Raw genomic sequence first — 24,696 nt, forward strand, 5'->3', positions numbered from 1 at the left:
GCATGCATGAGCATGGCTTAGTGACTAATAAACTCTGATGTTTTACCTTTTTTTTTTTTTTTTTTTAAGATTTTATTTTTAAGTAATCTCTATACCCAAAGTGGTGTTCAAACTTATAACTCCAAGATCAAGAATCACATCAACAGGGCAGCTGGTTGCCCCTCCCATATTTTATCTTTACTTTTTTTCTCTGGGTAGTGGGTTGAGAGGGTTTTCAGTTTCTTCAGATAAAGATCCTTTATTTTTTTGTGTGTCTGTATAACTGGAATAATGGAGAGGAGAGGATTTGCAGAGGTAATGAGTTTAGATGGTGGGGCTCTAGTGCTTGGTGGAGGAAGGAAGCTATAAATTTCACTATTTAGTTTCTGAATTTTCACTTAGTTTCCCTGTTTCCCCATCAACATTTCACTTCTTGCTTTTTCTGTGTGGGATGCACCTGAGCTTGGAGCCATTCTGATTCAGTTTTGCTGGACATCATACCTCATTCCTGTCGGGGTGAGTGAACGGGGCAGGGGGTGGGGAAGCGAGCATAATAGAAGGTTAGTGTAAGTCCCTACAGAGATAGTTTCAAAAAATCCTATTTACTCTGCAGTACCCCTAGAGGGGCTTTGAAATTGGAGGTACTGAAAGAGGCAAGAGGGCAGAATCAACCCCCGCCCCTCCCCCACACAGGTACACACATTCACTCTCCCTTTCTCTCTCATGTTGCAGCATGTGTCAGAATTTCCTTTTTAAGGCTGAATAATGTTCCATTATATGTATGTACCACATTTTGTTTGTACATTCATCCCTTGATGTACACTCGGATTCTTCTACCTTTTGGCTGTTGTGAATAATGCTGCTGTGAACATGGGTGAACAGATATCTATTTGAGTCCCTGCTTTCAGTTCTTTTGGATATATGCCCTGAAATAGAACTGCTGGATCATATGGTAATCATTTAATTTAAGGAACTGCCATACTGTTTTCCCTGTTTTGCATAGCAGTTGCACCATTTTACATTGCCACCAGCTGTGCGCAAGTGTTGGGTTAACTATTTAGTATCAGAAAAGTAAATCTAAGTACGCAGACAAAAAACTCTCAGTAACATTTATTTGGAGCAGGTACTTATGAAGTCAGGGTGCGGTCAGCCACGACAGCTTAGGAAATAAAATTTGGGGGTTTGGTGGAAGAAAAAAAGGGCATTTATTGAGTGCTTGTCATAAGCCATGGTATTATCTCAATATTTTTAGATTAAAACTCTTGAGTTTTTCTTAGCTCACTCAGAATTGCATAGCTAATGTGTAAAGAATTTGGATCAGCCCCATCTCTGGAAGAGTGTGAGCCTAACTACACAATGCTACAGTTAACTTAATTTTTTCCCTTTAGGCTGTGATAAACAGGAAGAAGAAAGAGAAGATGAACTTTAAAACTTTTCCAAGTTATTTCTTTTTTCCTAACTTTTTATTATAAAAAATTTTAAGCATACAGAAAAGCTGAAAGAATAATACAATGATCTTATATAGATTTCCTCGTAGATTCAACAGCTGTTAATATTTTATGTTATATATGCAGTGAATCATTTGAAAGATTTTTTTTTTTTTTTTCTTAAATTCATGAGAAACAGAGAGGCAGAGGGAGAAGTAGGCTCCCCGTGGAGCAGAGAGCCGAAGCAGAACTTGATCCCAGGACTCTGGGATCATGACCTGAGCTGAAGGCAGACGCTTAACTGACTGAGGCACTCAGGTGCCCCCCAACCCTTTTTTTTTAATTCATGAGAGACAGAGGCAGAGGCAGAGGCAGAGGCAGATGCAATGAGTCATTTAAAAGTAAACTATAGACCTCATGATACCTGACTCTTTTTTTTTTTTTTTTTTTTTAATTTTATTTGACAGAGAGAGAAAGAGCATGAGCAGAGTGAGCAGCAGGTAGTGGGAGAGGAAGGAGAAGCAGGATCCCCACTGAGCAGGGAGCCCAATCAATGCGGAACTCCATCCTGGGACCCCGGGATCATGACCTGAATCAAAGACAGATGCTTAACACTGAGCCACCCAGGTGTCCCATGATACTTCATTCTTAAATATTTCAGCCTTCATTTTCTAAAAGTAACCACATAATTACATTAACTTTAAAACATTTAAGAAAATAATTGTATAACCAGTGCGTGTTTAGTCTTCCAATAACCCCTAATTTCCCCCGTTGCATCCCAAACACACTACGTGTTTATTTAGTTAGCTATTTTTATAATACCATTTACTTGAGTGATACTTTCTTTCTTTTTTAATTTTTACCTCTGTTTTTTTTTAATACAATTTATTTATTTTTTAAAAGATTATTTACTTATTTATTTGACAGACAGAGATCACAAGTAGGCAGAGAGGCAGGCAGAGAGAGAGGAGGAAGCAGGCTCCCTGCTGAGCAGACAGCCCGATGCGATGGCGCGATGGCGGGCTCAATCTCAGACCCTGGGATCATGACCTGAGCCAAAGGCAGAGGCTTTAACCCACTGAGCCACCCAGGCGCCCCTTTACCTCTGTTTTTAATCTGGAACTGTCCTGCTCCCTTTTTCCTTTATATGACATTGACTTTTGGAAGGTACTAGTTCAACATACCTTCTTATCTTGTAGGTTTTTTTTTATACTCATAATTTTTAAACATTTATTTTATCATGGTATTTATTTTTTAAAGATTTTATTTATTTTTTATTTTATTTCTCATAAAGGTTTTATTTATTTGTGAGAGAGTGTGTGAGAGAGCGAGCTTGAGCAGTGGGAAGGGCAGAGGGAGAGGGATAGAGATAAGTAGACTCCCCGATGAGCAGGAAGAACAACATGGGACTGGATCCCAGGACCTTGAGATGCTGACCTGAGCCTGAGGCAGCTGCTTAAACCATGGAGCCACCCAGGGTACCCTTAAAGATTTTATTTTTAAGTAATTTCTACATCAGTGTTGTGGTATTTAGCTTGATTCTTTGTATTTATTATAGCTAGAAATTGGGTATCAAGATCAAGCCTGATTAATCCAGATTAAATAGTTTTGGTAAGAATATTTCATAGGTGTACTTCATATTGCATCCCCTTGGGAGGCATATAATATAAGATTGTGCCATTAATAAATTAGTTGAGGTGACCATAATCCCCATTACACTAGTTCATTTTTCTGTTTACATTTAGTTTGTAATCTCTGTGTTGATGATTTGTGAATATCCAATTTCCTAGCAGTTTTTTACCCGATGGCTTCAGTATCAGTTAATGATTTTTGCCTGAGTCACCCCTTCTTTTCATGATTAAAGAATGATGCCAAACTATTTCTAAATAAAAAAGGAATTAGATTTGGGAATGGAGAATTCAAAATAATTTGTTACTCTTGTATTTAGATTAAAATTTGGCAGTCTAGGGGCGCCTGGGTGGCTCGGTGGGTTGAACCGCTGCCTTTGGCTCAGGTCATGATCCCAGATCCTGGGTTCAAGCCCCGCATCGGGCTTTCCGCTCAGCGGGGAGCCTGCTTCCTCCTCTCTCTCTGCTTGCCTCTCTGCCTACTTGTGATTTCTCTCTGTCAAATAAATAAATAAAATCTTTAAAAAAAAAAAATTGTCAGTCTATTTTGATTTTGGGTACCAGAGTAAATACGTTCATTGGTATGATTAGAATCTTATGGTAAGCACTTTTCTTGTATTCTTAATTCATCACAGTTTGAATTTTGGAAAGCTACTTGCAGAATGCTTTTCGTTAAAGATTGAGTGTAGTAATCCAGTTACAATAATTATATATATATATATATAACAATAGTTATCGGTTATAATACTAGTAACATAATGTTACTAGTTACTAATGTTCTCTGTTGACTAATATAAATTAACTATATACCTATACGAATTCCCATTAAATAGATTATATGACTTCCTTCAGAGCACGCATCATTTTAGTCATCATTTTATGATCTTTGCCATGTACTCAATAATTGAAGAAAAAAATACTTTTTATTAAGAAATTAATTCTATTTGTTCTCTTTGCACTAGATATTTAAGTAACTACTCTTGTTAGTTTTTTTATAGAAAGGGTATACATTTTCTTTAGATATTTTTTAATTCAGAACCACTTTCAGTGTGGAACCATATTCTGGAAAGCTGATGTCCCAGGGCATTCATTTTCTGGCTGAATCACTGATGAACTTTATACCTTAAAGGAGTAAGTAATCACCAATTTTCATTTTTCTCCTTTGAGGATGATGAGGATGATTTGATAATATCAAATTTAGTAAATTCTGTCAGGCTTTTTTGAGTTGGGCCAAAAGTTGATGTAGTGAGTACAACTTGAGCTAGAATTTATGTTTCTTGAGGACAGAAACAATAATAAATAATAACAATAACAGTAATTAACACTTACAGAACTGTACTCAGCACTTTGTATGTATTTTTATTTAATTTTTACATCTTCTTAAAGTTTAGTTAGATATTAGCCTCTTGTAAGTACTGAATGGAAGCTCAGAAAATTTAAGTAACTTGCCCAAGGATGTTAAGTACGTAGTCAGTCAAAGTTTTAGATCATTATGTAGTTTGACTTAAGAGCTCCAGCTCTAAACTATTGTGCAAACTGTGTTAATGTTTTTAAATCTCCTTCATCCAGAATTGTACCTTACATTATGAGCTAGTTTGCCAAATAAACGAACCAGACTTTGGAGGAAGAGTAGGACTTAGGTAAGTGGAGATGATGGAGACGGACTTGTTAGGGGGAATGGTGTGAGCAAGATTGTAGACATAGGAGTGTATGTTGCCATGTTGCGTGGTCTCTGACTAGAACCATTCAGCTGGGATTGGTGATCTGGTACAAAGTTGGGAAAAAGCACCTCAGGCCAGTTGAAAGTATGCCACAATATGCCTGCTATTTGCCAGGATAGGGAGTTTGGACTTCATTCTGTGGGCAACAGCAATGCATAGTTTTTTGTTTTTTGTTTTTTTTAATAGATTAATTTATTCAAAATGGTATTTTAGCAATACTAATTTGTTAGCATTGTGTAGGATGAATTGGCTGAGAGAAAAATTAGAGACAGGGATATTGGAGACTACTGTAGTAATAAAATGGAGTGATTTTAGTGGTAAAATGATTGGTACTCCTGGACATGGAAAAGAAAAGATTTTGAGAGGGGATGTATGATAGAGCTTCATGATTATCAAATATGTAGCAAGAAAGGAGGAATTTTTATATTTAATTTTATAGTCTCAGATGGAGGGAATAAAATGTTGGTGGGTCTGCAGAAGAACTAGTTGAAAAAGATGGATATGAGTTTGAGATACAGGCAAGTACCTTTATGTTAAGAGTTCTGTTATCAGGGGCGCCTGGGTGGCTCAGTGGGTTAAGCCTCTGCCTTCGGCTCAGGTCATGATCCCAGGGTCCTGGGATAGAGCCCCGCATCGCATCGGGCTCTCTGCTCAGCAGGGAGCCTGTTTCCTCCTCTCTCTCTGCCTGCCTCTCTGCCTACTTGTGATCTCTGTCAAATTAATAAATAAAATCTTAAAAAAAAAAGTTTCGTAGTGGCAGTCAACAAATACTGCTTTTTCTGTAGGGAGCAATAACCTCAGATCCTCTCTTAGGTAGCCAGCTGTTAACAGCCTTTTAAAGGTCTCAAAAAAATCAAGATTATGCATGGTTCCTTAACCTTTACTCTGTCCTAACAATTTAGCAATTTACCTTCCATTTGTCTTCCCTCTCCTGGCCTCCCTCATCATTGTCCTTATCTCTCCTGCTACTTCTTCAGCCTTTAGTTCAGTTTGGGACCTTTTTACAGTACTCTTCTCTCTGATTTTGCTAATCACCCTATTGGTTTTCTAGTGTCTCTCATTAGCACTTACCAAATCTTAGTTTAGAGTTTTATTTTATTTTTTTTTTTTTAGATTTATTTTTTTATTTTTTTATTTATTTATTTGACACAGAGAGAGAACAAGCAGGCAGAGAGGCAGGCAGAGAGGGAGGAGGAAGCAGGCTCCCTGCTGAGCAGAGAGCCCCATGCGGGGCTCGATCCCAGGACCCTGAGATCATGACCTGAGCCGAAGGCAGCGGCCCAACCCACTGAGCCACCCAGGCGCCCCTTAGTTTAGAGTTTTAGATCCTTATATTCAGCTGCCTCTTTGACATAGTCACTATTAGAAGTTTCACAGAACTGTAAAATTAACGTGTTCAAAACTCAGCCTTTGTTACTCAAATTTGTCTTGATGTGTATGTTCCTTATCTCAGTGCTTGAAAACTAGATTCTGTACTTTACCCTCATCCAACCTGTAGCCAAATCTTGTTAGTTCCAGTCACCATTTTTTATATCTGTCTCCTTTCCCTGTCCTTTCCACTAGTCTTACTTAGTTCAAATTACCATTATTTCTAGCCTAAATTATTGTATAACTGCCTCCTTATTGGGCTCCCTACTTCAGATCCGTGATCTTTCATTTCATTTTTCATGCTACAGCCTAAGTGATAGCTAGAGATCTGATCACATATTTGATTATATCACTTTTCTCTTTATGAGATGATGTTTAAATTCCTAAAAATGTCCTCCAAGGCTCTTGTTTAGTTCTTTAGCTTCTCCTCGGTGCTCCTTGCTGCCTAGAACTTTGTTCACCCATTATCCCTAGTCCCACATTTCTACTGCACTTAGCTAATGTCTACTCATATTTTAGGACTCCACTTGAAAGGGAGGCCTTTGCTATTTCCTAGATGAGGTTAGGTCCCCTTGCTGTCTCTTCCCATGTCACCTTGCACTAATTCCATCCTGACTTTATTCACTTCATTTTAATCACTTCTTAGTTGTCCTCTTCACTAGACACAGAGCCTGTGAAATATGGGGGCTGTGGTTATCTTGTTTCACGTCAGGGTCCTCTGGGTAGTCAAAAACTGTTTGGGAAATGAACAAGTTATACATAATGAACAAGGGCATTTCAGCCCTTTCTGCCTGCTGCGAAGAGATATCTGGTGGTTATTCAGGAAAATTTTGGTAGGTATTTCAAAGTTAGAACAGCAGAAAAGTGATAATGGGATGAGAAGTTGATCAGCAGCTCACAGACAATGGTTAAATTGTCAGGTGAACACAAGAGGTAGATACTAATGGCATGAGAACTAGGAAGGAAAGTCACTGTGTGGATAATAGTAATTGTATTGTGTTTGACTCACCCTGAATTATCAGAATTGCCATTTTGTACACTCCAATCTCAAAAAAATGAAGCTTATCACTACATTATGCAAAAAGGAAATTTTGCTTTTAATCTGCATATATTTACAAAACCCATAAGGGCGTTATAAATGGAATTGTAATTTATTTAGACATAAAATTAGATAGAAATTAAGATTAATTTTGTTCCAACAGATAGTTTTTAATATCATTTTAACATCATTTATTGAATAGTTCATTCTTTGCACTCTGATGTAGAATGCCAGTTTTTATCCTATACTAAAATCATGTGTGCTTGGATCTATTATTATTTTCTAAATTATTTATTTATCTATTTATTTATTTAAAGATTTTTTTATTTTTAAGTAATCTCTGCACCCTTTGTAGGACTGGAAATCACAACCCGGAGATCAACAGATGCATGCTCTACTGACTGAGTACCAGCTGCCCCCTTGGGTCTGTTTTTAGCTTCCCAGTTCTTACATTTACCAGTTCATTTCTGCTCAAGTAACACTCTCATCTTTCTTGTATCTTTAGAGTAGATTTGGTATCTATAGGGCAAGGCCCCCCTGCTTCCAAACTCTTTTTCAGAATTTTCTTGGCTTTTTAAAATATCAGGCTTATTGAGGTATAATTTACGTAAGATAAGATTTATCCGTTTAAGGTATATGGTTCAATGAGTTTTTTTTTTTTTTTAAGATTTTATTTATTTATTTGACAGACAGAGATCACTACTAGGCAGAGAGGCAGGCAGAGAGGGGAAGCAGGCTTCCTGCTGAGCAGAACTCCCGATCCGTCCCAGGACCCTGAGATCATGACTAGAGCTGAAGGCAAAGGCTTCACCCACTGAGCCCCTTAGGTGCCCTGAGTTCAGTGAGTTTTAATAAGTGTACATTGTAGCCACCAGCACAGTCATGATATTTTCTCTTAATTCACAATGTTCCATTTTGCCAATTATTGCTCTTACCTCCAATCCCGGGGGTGATTTGTCTTTTGTCCCAATAGTTTTGCCTTTTCCAGAATGTGATCTAAGTTGAATCTTAATCTGTCTTTTTTATGTTTGGCTTCTTTCACTTAGTATATTGCTTTGAAGATTAGTCAGTATAATTGCATTAATCAGTTTATTCCTTTTATTTCTCAGTAGTAATTCATTGCATAGAGATATTACAATTTGTTTTTTCATTCTCCAGTTGATGACATTTGGATTGGTTCTGGTTTTTGATGGTTATGAATAAGCCTGCTATAGTCATTCACAGATAAATCTTGTGGTGGACACATGCTTTCATTCTCTTGAGCACATACCCAGAAGTGGAAACACTGGGTTGTATGGTTAAGTTGATATTTAACTTCTAAGAAATTTCTATACTTTTCTAAAGTGGCTGTACTTTTTTTGTTCCCGCCAGCCCTTGATACTGTTATTGTCTACTAAATCTTCGTCATCTTAGTGGATATGTAGTAGTATTTCCTTATGGTTTCAATTTGCAATTCCCTAATGACTTCTGCTGTTGAGCATCATTTTATGTGCTTATTTTCCATTCCTGTCTCTTCTTTGGTGAAGTGTCTGTTCAGATTATGTGTTATTTTAATTTTTAAATTGCAGTCATTCTTTACATATTCTGTGTACAAGTTCTTTATCAGATACATATTTCACAAATGTAGTCTCCCATTCTGTGGCTTTGCATTCCCTTAATATTGTCCTTCACACTTCTCATAGCAGAAAAATTTAATTTTGGTGAAGTCCACTTCGTAATTTCTTTTATGGTTCCTGCTTTTTGTGTCTTAAGTGAGAGAGCTTTGCCTAACCCAGGGTCACACAGGTTTTCTCTTATGTTTTCTTTTAGATACTTTATAGTTTGAGGTTTTTACCTTTAGGACTGTAGTACATTTTGAAAATTTTTGTATTTGAGGTTTGGATCAAAGTTCCCTTACTCTTGTTTTTCCTTGTTGATTAAATTGAAATTATTTTGTGAAGTCCACTCTCCTGCCCCGCCCCCACTCCCACCCCAATCACCTAGGGGTTTTCATTAAATTTATTGATTACTTTATAATTAAAAGCTACATGTATGCTTTACCTATTCTTATATTCTTTTATTATTAATTTATTTACTTATTTATTTTTAAAGATTTTATTTATTTATTTGACAGAGAGAGCTCAGAAGCAGAGAGGCAGGCAGAGAGAGAGGGAAGCAGGATCCCTGCTGAGCAGAGAGCCCGATGCGGGATTCGATCCCAGGACCCTGAGATCATTACCTGAGCCTAAGGCAGTGGATTAACCCACTGAGCCACCCAGGCGCCCCTCTTATATTCTTTTATATCTTCATAAAATTTATCGATAATTTTAAAAAACTTTATTTATTTATTAAGATTTTATTTATTTATTTGACAGAGATCACAAGTAGGCAGAGAGGCAGGCAGAGAGAGAGGAGGAAACAGGCTCCCTGCTGAGCAGAGAGCCCGATGGGGACTCTATCCCAGGACCCTGGATCATGACCTGAGCTGAAGGCAGAGGCTTCAACCCACTGAGCCACCCAGGTGCCCCAAATTTATCGATATTTAATATAGATTATGAGTTTTCTTCTGGTATTTTGTTTCATTTTGGGGAGGTTTTTTTTGGTCCAGATTGTTACAGGTATATAAGAAAGCTTTTGTTTTTTCTGCATATACTTGATAATTGGGTATGTGAGTATATAGTAGTAAAAGGTTTTCATTTCTTCATAACTAGGAACGGGTTTCTTTTCTTTCTTTCCTTTCTTTTTTTTTTTTTAAGTAGCCTCTATTCCCAGTGTGGGGCTTGAACTAATGACCCTGAGATTGAGAATCACATGCTCTACTGACTGAGCCAACCAGGGGCCCAAGGAACAGATTGAATCACAATAAGGTACTTTGTAATATTCAGGAAATAATTTCTTTGTGATACTTCGAGCATTGTTTGTCTTTGAAATCTGAGATCTCTGTTAGCAGAGTATAATTGTTGCGCTTGACAAACATTTTTAGTGCTTAGGTGCTATGGTAGGTTTTAGTAAAAATTACAAAATCAACAATACAACGTTTCTGCCTTAAAGAACCTTAAGCAATCTAGCAGGATACTAGAAAAAGTAATTATAATATTTAATGCTATAAGTTAAACACCACAAGACAGATGGGAAGTAGTATTGGTACTAGTGGAAATGGGAGTAGGCAGATATTAAAAAAGGGAGAAAGGGTGCCCGAGGGAGGAGGGGATGTTTGAGAGAACCTTTGAAGGACAGTATGGTAGGATTTCAGTAAAGAATGAAGGAATTGGGACCCCTGGGCGGCTCAGTCGGTTAGTGTTTGCCTTCAGTTCAGGTTTTCTGGCTCCTTACTCAGTAGGGAGCCTGCTTCACCCTCTGCCTGCCACTCCCCTATTTGTGCATACTTTCTCTCTCTCTCTCTCTCTGTCAAATAAATACATAAAATCTTAAAAAAAAAAAAAATGAAGATGGGGCACCTGGGTGGCTCAGTGGGTTAAAGCCTCTGCCTTTGGTTCCGGTCGTGATCCCAGGGTCCTGGGATCGAGCCCCACGTCCGTCCCTCTGCTCGGCGGGGAGCCTGCTTCCTCCTCTCTCTCTCTCTGCCTGCCTCTCTGCCTACTTGTGATCTCTGTCTGTCAGATAAATAAATATAATCTTTAAAAAAAACAAAAAAAAAAAAGAAGGAATTCTAGGTAGAGAGCATTATTTGAAGTGTAACATTCATGAAACTTGATAGGAAAACAGTGATGCAATGCCATAAAAGCTAAAGGAAGAAAATAATTTTGAGATGTTTGATTATAGTTCTGACATTATATATTGCTAAGCATCTTTATCCTAGCCCTTCGCTTCTGATTTTAAAATATCAGTGTGTTTTATAAGACAAATTCTGTTCTGAAGTCAGTGCAAGTTTTTGTACATATATAACTTACCCCAAACAATGTCTTCATTGACTCTAAGACTTTGTGAAGGATATGTTATCTATTGCTGTGTAACAAACTTAAAACTTGGTGGCCTAAAATACAACCATTTTATTATATTTGATGATTTTATGTGTCAGAAATTCCAGCAGGATTAACTAGGCGATTTTGCTTCATGCAGGGTTGACTTGGGTTGCTCAGCGGTGCTCAGTTGGTGGCTGGTCTTTTTTAGTAGGTCCCAAGATGGCTTTACTCACTTGGGTGTTTTCTCATCCCTCTGATAATTAGATGCTAAGCTGAGCCCCTCTCTGTCTGTGTCATCTTGGGGCCTTTCCACATAATCTCATCAGGATAGTTGGATTTCTTACATGGCAGCCTAGGACTCCAAGAGACCTGAGTGGAAACAGCAAGGCTTCTCATAACCTAGCTTTGGAAGTCTGAATCATTTCCTCCCTGTACACACATTAAGGCATTAATATTTGTAATGTATTACAAATTATAATATATTAAAATAATTTAAATAAAATTAAAATTTGTCATATATTACATAATACAATAGGTATATTTATTTTATAAAATTTCTTTTAGAGTACATTCTAAATTGAAAATAGAAAAAAAATAAATTGAAAATAGATAAAACACCTATAGGAACATTATTTAATGATATTAATATATAACTTTTTAAAATTTAGAACTTTAATTCGTCGTATGAAAAACATAATCAAGAGTATATAGTAAGAGTAGTGGTTCCCATATATGCTGTTATTATTAACTGAAAACTGTATGATTTACTGTTTGCATTATAGAGTATAATAGTAATTAAATAATCTAATTGTATAATGTTGACTTTAGAGGTTTAGAATGCCCCAGTTTGTGTGTGAATAACATTTTATATAATAGCTGTAGTATAAAATTCAGTGACCAGAGTGTTTTAAGTTTGTGATCTAGATACCGAGTATAATGCCTCAATACTTTTATGTCTTGCTTTTACAATATTTTGAGAGGAGAAAAACTAATTGTACTTCTGTTTTGGAGGCAGATCTTTCGTGGTAGGTCAGTGAAATAAGCCTGACCTGAACTTTTTGATTACAGTAGGAGAGGGAGCCCAGACCACTATTTCTTGTTATGCCTGGCTTGGCTTCCATGTAGCTACATATATCTTTATTTTTTGTTTTCCTTTTAGTGATTCTGTGTTTTTGTGGCTACTGTAACTATACTGTTTTGTCACTCTATGTGTGTTTTCCTAGATGATTTCTTAATGTGACTCTACTATTTCTATTTAATAATGATAAGTGCCTATGATATATACTGGGCATAGTGTTGGAAATAATGCATATGTTGCCTTTAATCATAAAAATCTAAAAGATAAGTGCTACTGTGTTTGACAGATGAGAATACTGAGGCACAACACAGTTAATAAGTAATTTGTTTTGTGTCACTTGGTGGCAAGAGCAGCTGGAAATTAAGTATGTGTAATTACAAAGCCAGAGTTATTTCCAATGTATTACAGTATGTTTAGAATGTCTTAATACCCAGCTGTCTTAAACTACATCATTTTCAATGTTCTCTTCCTTGTTTTTTTGGTCTCAATGTGTTAGCCAGAGCAACCTGCTTATTCCTAAATAGTAAGAGAGGAAAGTATTGTACTATTTGAACATCTCATAATGTCTTCAGGCAGAAACATTTTTTACATTACTGTATAAAACATAGGACATTGTTGCTGTAGGAGTCATACTAAATTTTTCCCTTTCTTTAAGAAAAGCAGAAAGAAAGAATCATAAAATACTAGCTGAGAAAGATTCATCAGAGATCAGTTAGCATAAGCCCCGGATTTTTACAAGTACAAGCAGCAGAAGCTCCATAACGCTCCCTCAGTTCAGCAGTTCACAAGTCCTTAATGTTCTTAGTTACTGGAACTGCACAGGTCTTTCATATCTCAGGGTTCTTAACACGAGCAGTTTTTACAGGTAAGTCCATAAGGACCTTTAACCGTTTTAGCATTTGCCCTCAGTGTGGATGATTTTCTTCTTAGCCTTCCAAGTTTCTGGAACCCATTTCTGTGTCATTCCTTCCCCATACAACTTCCTACTGGGAAAGTTTTGGTGCAGAAGAGCTAGAAGTAGTGCTGCTACTAGAACAGGTACACAGAGAAGCAGAATTCAAATCATAAGAGAGGGAGGAGGAAGCAGTGGTCATTTCTAGTTGTAGGGATCAAGGAGTCCTTAATGAAAAGCTGAAATTCAGCTGAATCTTGCAGGATGTGTAGGATTTTGGTCCGCAAGAGTTGGGATGGGCAAAGGCCTTCTAACTAAAGGGAGTAAGACTTGAGTAGTAATGAATTAAAAAATCTGGAATCTTGTGTACATATATATATATGGTTGGATAGTAGAAGAAAGGATTCATGTATGAGTCTTCATTATACAGATTCTTAAATGGCATAGTGTGGGCATTTTCTTTTTTTTACAAAAGGTGTATTCATTTGTTTAAAGTGGAAGAGAGTGACATGATAAACTATAATTTCAAGGAATATTTTTTGGCCACTGCTGGGATCGGTGGAGAGAAGAGAAACGGTAAGTAGTAGGAAGATCACTTCTTTCAAAAGAGAATCAATTATGGTGATAGTTGTGGAAAGGGAAAGGAAGATGGACATATTTCAGTAGACTGAACTAAGCAAGTGCTTTAATGTTAAGGAAAAACTGAAGAGGGGAGTATAAAGGTTTTAAGAATTTTGAATTTGGATGTTGGGGGATATGAATGGAATTAAAAGAAAGGCTTGAGTATTATTTATATAAGAAAGATGATAATTTTGGTGTTAAATATTTCTTTTTAATTAAAATTATTTTTTATTTTTTATTCTTTAAAAATTTATTATTTTTATTGACATATAATGTATTATTTGCCCCAGAGGTACAGGTCTGTGAATAGTCAGGCTTACACACTTCACAGCACTCACCATTTCACATACCCTCCCCAGTGTCCATAACCAACCACCCTTTCCATACCCCCCTACCCCAGCAACCCTCGGTTTGTTTTGTGAGAGTAAGAGTCTCTTACGGATTTTCTCCGTTCCAATCTCATCTTGTTTCATTTTTTCTTTCCCTACCTTCCAAACCTCCCACTCTGCCTCTCAGATTCCTCATATCAGGGAGATCATATGATAATTGTTTTTCTCTGATTGACTTATTTCACTCAACCTAATACCCTCTAGTTCCATCCATGTTGTGGCAAATGGCAAGGTTTCATTTCTTTTGATGGCTGCAGAGTATTCCTGTGTGTGTGTGTGTGTGTGTGTGTATAAAATAAATATATATACCACATCATCTTTATCCATTCATCCGTGGATGGACATCTAGGTTCTTTCCATAGTTTGGCTACTGTGGATATTGCTGCTCTAAACATTCGGATGCACATGCCCCTTTGGATCACTACATTTGTGTCTTTAGGGTAAATACCCAGTAGTGCGATTGCTGGGAGGTAGGGTAGCTCTGTTGTCAACTTTTGGAGGAACCTCCATGCTATTTTCCAGAGTGGCTGCACCAGCTTGCATTCCCACCAACAGTGTAGGAGGGTTCTCCTTTCTCCGCATCCTCGCCAGCATCTGTCATTTCCTGACTTGTTAATTTTAGCCATTCTGACTGGTGTGAGGCGGTATCTCATTGTGGTTTTGATTTGTATTTCTCTGATGCTGAGTGATGTTGAGCATTTTTTCATGTTCTGTTCATGTCCTCTGCCCATATTTTGATTGGATTATTTGTTCTTTGGATGTTGAGTTTGATAAGTTTTTTTATAGATTTTGGATACTAGCCCTTTATCTGATAAGTCATTTGTGAATATCTTCTCCCATTCTGTCAGTTGTCTTTTGGTTTTGTTGACTGTTTCCTTTGCTGTGCAAAAGTTTTTGGTCTTCATGAAGTGCCAGTAGCTCATTTTTGCCCTTGCATCCCTTACCTTTGGCGATGTTTCTAGGAAGAAGTTGCTGCGGCTAAGGTCGAAGAGGTTGCCACCTATGTTCTCCTCAAGGATTTTGATGGATTCCTGTCTCACATTGAGGTCTTTCATCCATTTTGAGTCTATTTTTGTGTGTGGTGTAAGGAAATGGTCCAGTTTCATTTTTCTGCATGTGGCTCTCCAACTTTCCCAATACCATTTGTTGAAGAGACTGTCTTTTTTCCATCGGACATTCTTTCCTGCATTGTCGAAGATTAGTGGACCATGGAGTTGAGGGTCTATTTCTGGCCTCTATTCTGTTCCATTGATCTACGTGTCTGTTTTTATGCCAGTACCATACTGTCTTGATGATGACAGCTTTGTAATAGAGCTTGAAGTCTAGAATTGTGATGCCACCAACTTTGGCTTTGTTTTCCAACATTCCTCTGGCTTTTCGGGGTCTTTTCTGGTTCCATATAAATTTTAAGATTATTTGTTCCAGTTGTTTGAAAAAAAAATGATGGGATTTTGATAGGGATTGCATTAAATGTGTAGATTGCTTTAGGTAGCATAGACATTTTCACAATATTTGTTCCTCCAATCCTTGAGCATGGAACATTTTTCCATTTCATTGTGTCTTCCTCAGTTGCTCTCATGAGTACTTTATAGTTTTCTGAGTACAAGTTCTTTGCCTCTTTGGTTAGGTTTATTCCTAGGTATCTTATTGTTTGGGTGCAATTGTAAATGGGATTGACTCCTTAATTTCTCTTTCTTCTGTCTTATTGTTGGTGTAGAGAAATGGAACTGATTTCTGTGCATTGATTTTATATCCTGACACTTTACTGAATTCCTGTACAAGTTCTAGCAGATTTGGAGTGGAGTCTTTTGGGTTTTTCACATAAAATATCATATCATCTGCAGAGAGTGAGAGTTTGACTTCTTCTTTGCCAATTCGGATTCCTTTAATTTCTTTTTGTTGTCTGATTGCTGAGGCTAGGACTTCTAGTACTTTGTTGAATAGCAGTGGTGATAGCAGGCATCCCTGCCATGTTCCTGACCTTAGGGGAAAAGCTCTCAGTTTGTCCCCATTGAGAATGATATCTAGCTGAACTCCTGCGACTTGATGTCATTTTAGTCTGCTACTCCTCCGCCATCTTGCCTCTCCAGTTTTTTTATTTTTTAAGTCATTTCTGTACCCAGTGTGGGCCTTGAACTCACTACCTGGAGATCAAGAGTTGCACGCTCTGCTGACTGAGGCAACCAGGTGCCCCAGGATGTTAAATATCTCCTGTGGAGATGACATGGTGAAGTTTGGCCAAGAGGTTGGGTTGAGATACTAGTTTGGGGATTCATTTGCCTAATGGTTATAGTTTAAATCTTAGGAATTCATTTTTAGACAAGTATAGAGAATGAAGAAAGAAGTACACCTAAGACAAAATCCTAAGGAGAATGTGCAGGTTTTTATGATAGGATCCTGAGTTATGGTGTCGTCAGGATAGTGCAGTGCCATTGACCTTAGGAGAAGTTTTGAGTAAGATGCTAGTGATGTCTCTTGCAGTGAGGACTAATAAAAAAAAGGCTAAGTGAGATATGTCAGTCAGAGAAGACAGTTATCATATGATGACACTCATATGTGGAATTTAAGAAACAAAACAAAGCATTATAGGGGAAGAGAGGAAAAAATAAAACCAGATGAAACCAGAGATCGCAATAAACCATAAGAGACTCAGTCATAGGAAACTAACTGAGGGTAGCTGGAGGGGAGGTGAGTGTGAGAATAGGGTTACTGGGTGATGGACAGTAAGGAGGGCATATGATATAATGAGCACTGGTATTATAAGACTGATGAATCACTGAACTCTACTTCTGAAACCAATAATTCATTATATGTTGGTTATTTGAATTAAATAAAAAGACGGAAAAAATAAATGAGTGCTGACAACATAGCCTTAAAGCAAGTCTTTTTAAAAACAAGTGTTCCAAACACTGCTTCTATATCATACATAGAATGGCTCAATGATTTGATCAGATAATTCAGTAAATATTTGTATACCAGAAGAATAAATAAAATCTTTTTAAAAAAAGGCTGAGAAGGCATTACTCCTCTTTTTACTATATCTTTAATCTTTTCCTTTTACCTCCCCACTTCAGTTCTGTATTATTTCTCATCTTCTCCTCTTTCCTGCTTGTTTTCAAATCTCTTTGTAGCTATACCTACTCCTTTCGGGGGAGGGTGATCAGGATCAGTGTTGTTGTTCAGACAACTGATTTCATAGACTGCATTATTACAGTGTGAATCATGGCACATACCCAAAGCAGGCAAAACTGTGATAGCATAAAGCCTGTTTGAGGTTTGTGCTGCAAGAATATATTGTGGCAGAAGAGTAAATGAAACAAGATGGGATTGGGAGGGAGACAAACCATAAGTGACTCTTAATCTCACAAAACAAACTGAGGGTTGATGGGGGGGAGGGGGGTTGGGAGACGGGGGTGGGGTTATGGACATTGGGGAGGGTATGTGCTATGGTGAGTGCTGTGAAGTGTGTAAACCTGGTGATTCACATACCTGTACCCCTCGGGATAAAAATATATTATATGTTTATTAAAAATAAAATTAAAAAAAAAGAATATATTGTGGCTGAAAGCTTTAGTAGGAAATTCTACCAATACTTCTTAAGAGGTAAGTGTGGATTTTTATGACACTTTTTTTATTACTATTTTTTGTGTAAGCTCTCTGCCCAATGTGGGGCTTGAACTCATGACCCTGAGATCAAGAGTTGCTTTACTGACTGAGCCAGCCAGGCCCCCATGACACTTCTTAAAAAAAAAAAATTCTAATGAACCTGTATAAGGATCCTTTTCTGTACAAAAATTTTTGGTTTAATGAGTCGTGGTATAGTATGGGATTTCTGTCTTTTCCTTAAAATCTATTAAGTCTAACAAACAGTGTAGGTATTATGTACATATTCAGAATACATATATAATTATATCATATTTTCTCCTTTCGTTCTTTTTGTTAACTATAGCATGATCTTGAGATAATGTATATAAAGTGAGATAGAAATGCACTTAAACAATTGTAACAAAGGGAGGACTTTGTAAAAATGAAGAGTATTTTCTTGTGTGTGTGCGTATTAGGTTATATATTAATTCATTGTTATATTTTGAAGTCTTTTTTCTTTTCTGATAGACATTAAGTGATTTATTTAAAGATAAATTTATCCATTTAAAGATAAATTTATTTAAAGATAAATCTTTGAAAAAATACTTGTCTGAACATAATATCCATTCTTCTTTCAGGAAAGAGATGTAGGCTAACAATTACATAAGCAATAAATATGACTCTCTTTCTGTCATAGAGATTACAATTAATAATAAATATAAATAATTTAGAAGTAAAGGAAATAAAAATCAAGACTTCCTTTTATTCCTTCTACAGGAGTAAACCCTGGTAGGTGTTTTGTGTTCTCCCTTCCAGACTTTTTCCTGTGCATTTACATATATACATAAATATATGTACACACAGAAAAGAATATGTAGCCTATTTTTAAAAACCTAAATATGCTATGTGCATTTTTTTAGAACTTGCTCATTTTACTTAACAGTGTGTCTTGGAGCTCTGTCCATTACATAAAGTGAAATTTATACACATATGTACACAAACTGTGTGTGTCTGTGTTACGTATGTATGTATGTATAGTTGACACACAGTGCCACGTTAGCCTCATGCACACAAACTGTCTGTATGTATTTCTTATTTATTTATTTGACTGTGGTTGACATACAGTAGCACATTGGCCTCAGGTATACCAAATAGTGATTTGACAGTTTATACATATGCTATGCTCAGCACAAGTGCAGCCACCATCTGTTCCATAAATATGGAAGGCTTCATGAATTTGCATGTCTTTCTTGCTCAGGGGCCATGCTAATCTTCTCTGTATGGTTCCAATTCCAGTTTTTGTGTATGTGCTGCTGAATTAAGCATTGCATTTCTTTCTTTCAAGTTTTGCCTTTATACATTTTTATAAATATAAATTTTAGTAATTCCTTAATTTTAGAATAGTTTTAAATTTAAGAAAAATTAGGGAGTACAGAGTGCCCGTGTATTGTGTACTTTCTTTTTTTTTTTTTTTTGTATCTTGTACTTTCTCTTACTAAAATTTTACATTTGTATTGTACATTTGTCACAGTTAATCAGTATTGATACAATATCATTAACTAAAGACCATACTTAATTCAGGTTTTCTTAGAGTCATTTTTCTGTTCCAGGAATCCCACCCAGGATACTATATTACATTTGGTCATCATGTCTACCTAGGCTTTTCTTGACTATGGCAGTTTTCTCAGACCTTTCGTGCTTTTGATTACCTTGATGGTTTGAGGAGTACTGATCAGACATTTTGTAAAATGTTCCTCAATTGGGATTTGTTTTATGTTTTTCTCATGATTAGAATTGGGCTACCGGTTTTTGAGAGGAAGGCCATGACTTTAAAAATAAAATTTAATTTAAAAAAATCGAGGGGTGCTTGGCTGGCTCAGGTAGTTAAGTGTCCACCTCTTCGTTTTGGCTCAGGTCATGATCTCAAGGGTCCTGGTTGATTAAGGCCCTGCCCCCCTTAGCGGGGAGTCCGCTTGAAAAGTCTCTTCCTCTACCCCTCCCCCCCAATTGTACACATGTGCACACGCTCTTTCTCTCTCAAATAAATAAAATAAATCTTTTTTAAAAAATCAAGTAGTACTGAAATGTTTATAATGAGAAATGGCCCTGTTTCCATTCCCTGCCCTAGCCCCCAGCTGTTAACTCTTTTAGTTCTCATCTCTTAATTCCAAATTTCTGAATAAAGTGTTCATACAGCCTTTTGATTTTTGATTAAAAGTTTTAGGCATATATTGCATTCTTGTTAAGATTAAAAATAATTTAGCTTTTTTTTTTTTTTAAAGATTTTATTTATTTATTTGACGGGCAGAGATTACAAGTAGGCAGAGAGGCAGGCAGAGAGAGAGAGAGAGGAGGAAGCAGGCTCCCTGCTGAGCAGAGAGCCCGACGGGGCTCAATCCCAGGACCCTGGGATCATGACCTGAGCCGAAAGCAGAGGCTTTAACCCGCTGAGCCACCCAGGCACCCCAATAATTTAGCATTTTTATAACCTAGCTTCTTTCTTATCCAGGAATTTCATAAAACTTAGTTGTAACATAATAATCAGTGTTAATTATGACTTGGCAAATACTTTTGAGTGCAGATCAGAGATCCTTTTCTGTACAGCCTTCTGGGTTTTCTTTTTTTTTTTTTTTTTTTTTTAAGATTTTATTTATTTATTTGACAGACAGAGATCACAAGTAGGCAGAGAAGCAGGCAGAGAGAGAGAGGAAGGGAAGCAGGCACCCCCGCCGAGCAGAGAGCCCGACGCAGGGCTTGATCCCAGGATCCTGAGACCATGACCTGAGCCAAAGGCAGAGGCCCAACCCACTGAGGTACCCAGGCACCCCCTGGGTTTTCATAATACTTAAAAATTACTTCTCTTTACACACAGATGGTGCCCACCTTACAATGACTTACAATTTTTTGACTTGAGTATAGTGGGAAAGTGATGCAATTCAGTTAGAAATCATACTTTTGAATTTTGAACTGTGCTTTTTGAATTAGCAATATGTTGTAGGATATTCTCTGGTGATGCTGGGTGGGGCAGTGAGCCATAATGCCAGTCAACCATGGGATCACAAGAGTCAACAACCCAAACATTTAAAACCATTCTATCCCCATAAAACTGTTTTGTTTTTCAGTTTTAGTAAAATATTCAAAAATTACTTAAGATATTCAACACTTTAATATAAAATAGTCTTTGTGTTGGATGATTTTGTCCAACTGTAGGCTAATGTAAGTGCTCTGAGCCCATTTAGTAAGTTAGGTGTATTAAATGCATTTTTGAGTTAATGTTTCTTCGAATTTACAATGAATGGGTTTACTGAGATGAAATCCCCTTGTAAGTCAAGCAAGATCTGTTTATATCTGTTGCATCTTCATTTTCTGTCCTGTTCTCTTTGTTGTGTGATAATTCCTCTTTATTCCTGGATGTACTTTCTGCAGTGCTCTCTTGCTGTCCTTCAGTCTGAACTGGCTGCCCTTTAAGCCAGCTGCACAGCTTTCATATGGATAGCTCCTTGTGTGCCCACCTGGGCTCAGTCTCCTGTTTCCTTGGTCTCATGCCTTCTTCCTCCTTTGTTTACTCCTTCATTTACTTGAACATATCCTAAAGGGGGATGCATGTGTGGTAAAAACGTTTGAATTTTTGCTTGTCTGATCATGTCTTCCCTCATATTTGATTGATAATTTGGCAGATGAAAGAATGCTAAGTTAAAAATTCTAAGTTAAAAAGCATTCTGGAGGCACTTGTTTGTTGTATTGCTTTCTAGCATCTACTGTCATGTTCAAGAGTTCCACACTGTTACCTGATCTTTTATATGTGATCTGGTTTTGTTTTGTTTTATTTTGTGTTGTTTTAATTCCTTAGGAGACTTTTAGGATCTTTTCTTTATCTCTGGTGTACCGAAATTTCATGATGGTGTGCCTGGTGTGTGTGTGTGGGAAGGGGGGCTACCACTGTGAATTCCATTCTTTGTGCTCATCCCTTAATGGAATCATCATTTTGGTGTCTGATCTTTTCTGGGAAAATTTCTTTATTTTGGTATTTTTCTTCCCTATAAAATTCTGTTTTCCTTTTCTGAAATTTCAGTTAATTTGATATTGGATCTCCTGAATCTTTTGGGAATCTGGCCCTTGAGGTCACCTTATTTTCTGCTGTTTTCCACTTCTTTGTCTTGTTGCTCTTCTTTTGGAAGATTATCTCAACTTTATCTTCTAACTTTTGAGCTTTTCAGTTTTGCTATTTTATTTTTAAATTCTAAAAGTTCTTTTTTCCTAATTCAATTCAGTTTAAGCACTTTAGAGAAGTGCAGTCAGCTTGTTTTTAGCTCCACCCTTTGCCTTGCCTGGGGTACCTGAGTTTCAAGCCCGGGGCGCCTGGGTGGCTCAGTGGGTTAAGCCGCTGCCGTCAGCTCGGGTCATGATCTCAGGGTCCTGGGATCGAGTCCCACATCGGGCTCTCTGCTCAGCGGGGAGCCTGCTTCCCTCTCTCTCTCTCTCTGCCTGCCTCTCTACTTGTGATCTCTCGCTGTCAAATAAATAAATAAAATCTTTAAAAAAAAAAATGAAAAGGAAAAGTGGATGTTTGCCTTAAGGAGTGAGATTGAGTGATTACTTGACTCTCTGTGACAAGGGTGGGAAGACTGGGAAGTCCCAACTATTTTTTGTATAAATTTTTAAGTGATTTCGATTGTATTAAGACTCCTGTGTGTGGTGTGTATACAACAGATGTATATGTGTATATGTTCGCATGTACTTACACAGATCTGTGTATATGACAGATGTGGGATCATTTTATAGATTTACATTTATATGTGTTAAATTGCCATTTTCTTCTAACATTTCATGAACATTATCCCTACTTCATAATATTAACTATTATTCAGTCATGATTTTTAATGGTTTTGTATTTTCCCATTAATGAATATACCCAATTTACCTTTATTAAGCCTTTAAGTTATTTACAGTTTTTTTGTAATTATAAATAATATGAGATGAGGACTCCTGTACATGTATATTTGTGCTGGGTTTTTACTTCCTTTTTATTAAATACTACAGTGGAATTCTGGGATCATCAGAATGATCGGGCTTTTGTTTTGTTTTGTTTTGTTTTTGTTTTTTAGAGAGGGGGAAGAGGGAGAGGGAGAGAGAGACTCTCACACAGGCTCCATGCCTAGAACGGAGCCTGTCACAGGGCTCCATCTGTTGACTCTGAGATCATAACCTGAGCCAAAATCAAGTCTGAGCCACCCAGGCGCCAGGTGCAAGGTTGAACTTTTTTAAAAGATTTTTTTTTTTAAGATTTTATTTATTTATTTGACAGAGATCACAAGTAGGCAGAGAGGCAGGCAGAGAGAGAGGAGGAAGCAGGCTCCCCGCCGAGCAGAGAGCACCATGACCTGATCCGAAGGCAGAGGCTTTAACCCACTGAGCCACCCAGGTGCCCCAGGTTGAACTTTTTTTAAAAAAAAATTATATTTTGGGGCACTTGGGTGGCTTGGTGGGTTAAGCCTCTGCTTTCGGCTCAGGTCATGATCCTAGAGTCCTAGGATCGAGCCCCACGTCAGGCTCTCTGCTCAGTGGAGAGCCTGCTTCCTCCTCTCTCTCTCTGCCTGCTTCTCTGCCTACTTGTGATCTCTGTCAAATAAATAAATAAAATCTTTAAAAAAAATTATATTTTTGAGAGAAAGAGAGCAGGGGGTTGGGAGAGGGAGAAGCAGACTCCCCACTGAGCAGGAAGCCCAATGGGGGCTGAGGGGGCATGATGCTGGGACTCTGGGATCATGACCTGAGTTGAAGGCAGATGCTTAAACGACTGAGCCACCCAGGTGCTCCAGGTTGAGCTTTTTTTTGATGTTAATTTGACATTAAGAGTTTTTGGAATTTGTTTTATGTCCTTTGCACCTTTTTCTATTTTTTTTTTTAAGCTTCATTTATTTATTAGAGAGAAAAAGAGCACGTGAATGCCCATGCTCCCAGGGGGTGGGGAGAGGGGCAGAGGGAGAAGAAGAGAAAAATCCCAAGCAGGCTTCCTGCTGGGCACGGAGCAGGAAGCAGGGCTCCCTCTCAAGATTCTGAGACCACGACCTGAGCCAAAATCTAGAGTCTGTTGCTGAACCAACTGATACACTTAGGCACTCCTGCAGTGTTATTTTTTCTAATTTTTTTTCTATTTATTTATTTATTTTTTTAAAAGATTTTATTTATTTATTTATTTGACAGAGAGAAATCACAAGTAAGCAGAGAGGCAGGCAGAGAGAGAGGAGGAAGCAGGCTCCCTGCTGAGCAGTAAGCCTGATGTGGGGCTCGAACCCAGGACCTGGGATCATGACCTGAGCCGAAGGCAGAGGCTTAACCCACTGAGCCACCCAGGCGCCCCTTTTTTTTTCTATTTAAAAAAAAAAAAAAAAAAAATACTATGTTGTAAGAATTTTTCCTATAAAAAGAGATCTATATAAAAAAGAAATTACCACATGGTCTTTTAAGGAAAATTATTTGTTTTTATTATTGAGACTTTACACACAATAAAATTGTGGATCCCTAATGTTTTTGGAGGAGTAGTTTCATTAAATCTTCGGATTTTTTGTTAAAAGCAACCCGGGCAGTTAGAAAAGGGAAATACAAATTTGAGGAACTGCTCCTGGAAGGCTGTAAGGACTAAGAATTTACTTCCTTGCTGTGGTATGATAAGGAAAGGAAGGAAGAATTAACAAAGATCAATGTAGAGCACATGAAAGGAAAGAAAGTCATGATGTACTGTAGAAAATAACACAATTTCTTACTATGTCACAGGACCTGTTTCATGAATCAAACAAACATTTATTGAGGTAGAGCCTTCTCTACTTAAAGAACATATATGATCCAATGCTTATAAGGAGAAAGATACATTTATAGCAGAAAGAATATAGTGTGAAATTTGCTGTAATAAGGTTAGATATAACCTGCCTATTGTATTATACAGGATAGTATTAATGGGCCTGGTCTGATTTTGTAGCACTGAGTGATGTGAATGAGCCTGTTTGTTGGTGACTGCCAGAAGTTATAGCTGTCACCTCTCATATGTGGAATGATAAATGATACCTGAG

The 24,696-nt window shown here is 37.4% G+C and overlaps 1 protein-coding gene, 1 long non-coding RNA gene and 1 other non-coding gene across 4 annotated transcripts in view; 1 reads left to right on the forward strand and 2 right to left on the reverse strand.

Annotated features, from left to right (window-relative positions):
• The window catches only part of RSBN1L (round spermatid basic protein 1 like), a 65,698-nt gene that overhangs the window by 5,636 nt on the left and 35,366 nt on the right, over window positions 1-24,696 (forward strand). The window lies entirely within an intron of this gene.
• The window catches only part of LOC125080693 (uncharacterized), a 46,918-nt gene continuing 32,993 nt past the window's right edge, over window positions 10,772-24,696 (reverse strand). The window contains exon 3 of the long non-coding RNA XR_007121457.1: window positions 10,772-11,433. This is a non-coding gene — a long non-coding RNA (uncharacterized LOC125080693). The remainder of the gene's footprint in view (window positions 11,434-24,696) is intronic.
• On the reverse strand, window positions 18,843-18,953 carry LOC125081510 (U6 spliceosomal RNA). Its single transcript, XR_007121715.1, has one exon. It is a non-coding gene; the product is annotated as a U6 spliceosomal RNA (small nuclear RNA).

This window comes from Lutra lutra, chromosome 11, assembly GCF_902655055.1.
Source record: "Lutra lutra chromosome 11, mLutLut1.2, whole genome shotgun sequence".
Taxonomy (NCBI): domain Eukaryota; kingdom Metazoa; phylum Chordata; class Mammalia; order Carnivora; family Mustelidae; genus Lutra; species Lutra lutra.